Source organism: Lactuca serriola, chromosome 4 (genome assembly GCF_051521515.1).
Source record: "Lactuca serriola cultivar US96UC23 chromosome 4, Lser_US96UC23_V15, whole genome shotgun sequence".
Lineage (NCBI taxonomy): Eukaryota > Viridiplantae > Streptophyta > Magnoliopsida > Asterales > Asteraceae > Lactuca > Lactuca serriola.
In genome coordinates, this window is record NC_136411.1 from 127194145 (window position 1) to 127198520 (window position 4376).

The window sequence follows — 4376 nt, forward strand, 5'->3', positions numbered from 1 at the left end:
CTGCTAGCTACAGCCGAACCAAAATGGTTCAAGGGTGACGAAAGTCATAAGTATGTGGACGACTTATTGCCACATGTGGGCTACTTATTGCCACAGGTTTTAGTCTATTGTATGGTTATGGAACTCGCAATTGGGATGACAGAGATTTACTTATAGTAATAATGAATCACTCTATACATCTTTCACATCTTTCACATCACTGTAACCAACATTCAGGAAAGTACGGGACTTTCCTGTGAAAAACATGGGAACCAATCACAATTGCATCTTTTACATCTTTACATCGTTTACCTTTGAAACCAATATGCAGGAAAGCATGGGGCTTTTCTGGGTAACACTTACCTAACTAGTAAAAGTAACAAACTGGATAACATTACATCTTTCACAATTTGTAAAATACAATAAGGAAAGTATGGGACTTTCCTGGTAACACATGATAAGCTAACAGATCAGTTTAATCAGTTAGATAACTAACTATACATTTTCACATGAATAAACATATTTTCAAAGTATAAACTTATCATACCTTTCATTTGTGAATCAATAACTAAATATTAAGAAAATATGAGATTTTCTTGGTACATTCAACATTTCAGAAACAGAAAGGAAACTCGAATCATGTTCACAAACAAAACCGCTTATGAACTCACCAGCTTTATGCTGATTTTCAAACTGCTTGTGTTCTCAGGTCAGCGTTAGAACAGGTACCCGAAGATTTCTTTTGATCAGAAGATGGAGTACATGAAGACCCGTTTCATTTTGTCTTTATATACTATGTATTACAACTGTACAAACTTTACTTTTGAAACAACTGTAAAACTTTATGATGTAATGTAATGGTTGTTTTACTTTACTTACTATGTGCATTGGATTTGATACTCAACGTGGAGTCAACCCCGGAAATGTTTCCGCCTTTGGTTTTCGGGGTGTGACAATAACGAACATTGTTACTTTTCGCATAATTACATGCTCGATTGAACCATGTCACTTCTTCCTTTACATCCATCCACTTAGTAACAACATCTGATTTTTCTCTTTTTTGTCCTTCTCCCATCTCATGGTTAAACAAAGATGTTATGCGAGTCCATTCATCACCAATTAGGCAATGCGGGGGAACAAGTAACGATACACCATCCTTAACACTTAGCCAACATCGTGTTAGAACTAACACCTCTTTTGTCATCCATGGCCTTTCAGAATTGGAACCAGGTACTTCATTCGAAGAACTTGCTGCATTCGACGACATTTCTAATAATGGGAGTTCGTTTCGTTTAGGTGATTTGGGTGTTTGGTTTTTAGATCTTAGACATCTATTTATATAAATAAATAGACTATGAATTAATACTTTGACTACGAAATGGTTATATTTGGACTACGATTTTCAGCTTTATGCAGTGTTTTATCATGTCAAACTGTCATTTATCTCTTGTCACTTAAGGGTCCCACTACGATGTGCAGGTTACTACAGTGACTTGTCATTACTGTCTAGTATGTATAAATACCACTTATAGCTCCAGTTTAATACAATATCGACTTCATTATGAGTTCCTCACACAAATTCGAAGTTTGCTCATGCAACGAAGTAGATTGTTACTACTGTGATTCGGTAGACCCTTTTTTTACACCCTCTTCAGCTGGTCCATATATGTCACATGAAAATTTTGAAGAATTAAAGAAGGCTGAAGCACAACAAGAAGAGGACAAAGAGTCATCCCGAATTCTCACTCAACTTGCTAATGATATTGAATCGGAATGCAAACAAGCTCAAGAATGGATTGACCTCAATAAAAACAAAATCAAAGAGCATAAAGATTGGATAAAAAAAGAGTAAGAAGACAATCAAAACGACTGAAAAACGACTTGCTGAGAAGGATGAGCAGTTGATACACATTATGGTAAAAAAGGATCGTTTGGAAGACAAAATGAGAATTAGGGATGACTATATAACAATGGAGAAAGAGAAGTACCCATTGCAGTTCCCTGAGTTTAAAAATTAGTTACAAAGTTGTTGTAATATTATCATGAAACAGATTAGGTTGCAAAAGGATCGTTTGTTGTTTTTTTAAATAACATGTTGTAACTGTTAAAAAAGATCTGCAAACTATATTTTATAATATAAAGGCTTCATTAATTGTTATAATCAACAAACTTAACTAAAATATGAAAGCATAGCAATGTCTTGTAAGAGTTAATAAAAATATTACAATACATAATAAGTAAACAAGTCATCATTACTCTTAATTTCAAGGTTGTTTTATATCAAAATCAGCGTTATAGGTTTGTGAGCAACCCGCTGAACCACCAATATTATATGCCATTTCTGCAGTAGAAATTATGTGACCTGCTCCGCTACCGGACGCCCTTCCAGTACAATTGTTTCTCGTGTGTCCTAGTTGACCACATGTAGAACACTCTTTTATAATTGGACCCTCGCCTTGGGATGGAATGCGGTCTGTGTTTCTTGGCATGCATGGCTGACGTTTATCCATTATAGTTGGCTTAACAATCATCAAATCATCGGGGATCTCCCATTCGGATGGCTTTGGCAGAGGGTTTATTGATTCCTCATATGTTTTCCTCAGTGTTTCGGTAAAGTAAGCATTTAATGTAAACCTCGAGCAGTCTTGGTAATTGTTCACTGTTAAACATCTTATGACATGACCACAAGGTATCCCATCAAGTTGCCAATGCCTACATGTACATGTCATATGTTGAAAATCAACAATCACATTTTGTGCCCCCTTTTTGACGTCGCATTTCGTATTTGAGATCATGCGAACATCCCATTTGGTAAAAGTTTTCTTGTTTTCTTTTACAACTTCATCCGCCCAAGAGGTAAGTATTGTTGTTGCTTCCGCTAAAAAAACAGCCAAAATGAAGAAGTTAAGATCAATAACATCAAAATTAATAAAACATTAATATTACAAATTTACTTAATACCTGCAAAGTTACGTCTTTGAAACCACCATTGTTGCATTGTAGCACGAAAAAAGTCGATCAACATAAGTATTGGCACCTTACGTGCGTGTCTAGATAATGCATTTATAGACTCCGCACTGTTGGACGACATAAGATTGTATCGGTTCCCTTTAAAATGTGCCCTTGACCAAGTTTCTGGATTTATACTTTTTAAGTACTCCCATACTGGTTCTTTTGTCTTTTTCATAACATCCATGGCAGCATCAAAAGCATCAACTGTGTACGCCCTACACGCCTCCCAAAAAATTCCTTTAACCGTCTTACTCTTGCCGAATCTAGATACTATGTTGAAATACAAATGGACACCACATATTCCATGATGAGCGTGAGGAAAAATGTTGGCAACGGATGTTGCTATAGATGGAGACCTATCAGATATAATTGTAAGCTCCTGCATATTTCCTATGCAATCATGTAGTTTTTGAAAAAACCATGTCCAAGAATCGGTACACTCATTTTTGCATATACCATATGCAACCGGTAATATTTGGTTTTGTCCGTCCTTAGTAACTGCAAGTAACATGGTACCTTTGAACTCGCCCTTTAGGTGAGCTCCATCTACTACTAGGGTCGGCTTACAAAAATTGACAAAAGCGCGTACCTACAATACATTGTATATCTATTCAAATACACCAAAAGAAATATTAAAAAATTAATATAATATGATAATACTAACCGAGCAACCGAGTGCGACGTACAAAAACTCAAAGCGATCATCAACATCTGTTTTAATATGTGTGACAGTACCCGGATTATGTTTGGCCAAGTTGTGACAATACGCCAGAAGTTTGGTAAAAGAATCCTCTTTCGTACCCCTTAACGACAATAATGCATATTGCTTCGCACGCCATGCCTGATGGTATGAGATATTGATATTCAATTGAGCATTCATATCATTAACAATTTCTTTTCCCCGATAAACTCTACTATAGTCTTCAGCCAAAACATCAGCAACATATTCACCCAAAACATATTTGTTTGCTTGTCGATGATTAGGTTGCAACAATGTTGAAGAACATGTGTGTACATCAACAAATTTATTCACTTGGAAAAGTCCATCAGAATTTTTAATTGCTTTTGCTCTTAGTAACCAAGAACAATTTTTCGAAACACACACAGCTTCATACCTTGATTTGGTGGATCTACTTGTCCTCGTCTGGAAACCTTCTCGAAGACATTTTTTTACCAATACACCGCTTTAAAAGTTCTTTGTTCTTAAATATACTCTCACATTGAATCTTTTGAAGATTCATGTCTACCATCTGTGTTGGGATATCTTCATTAATATCAATTGGGCATGCTGGTACAGGGGGCATACCGTGAAAAAGGTTATCGGGAAACTTAGCTTTAACTTCATCACCCAACTCATCTCTATCGGAATTGCTTTGTAGCTCGGT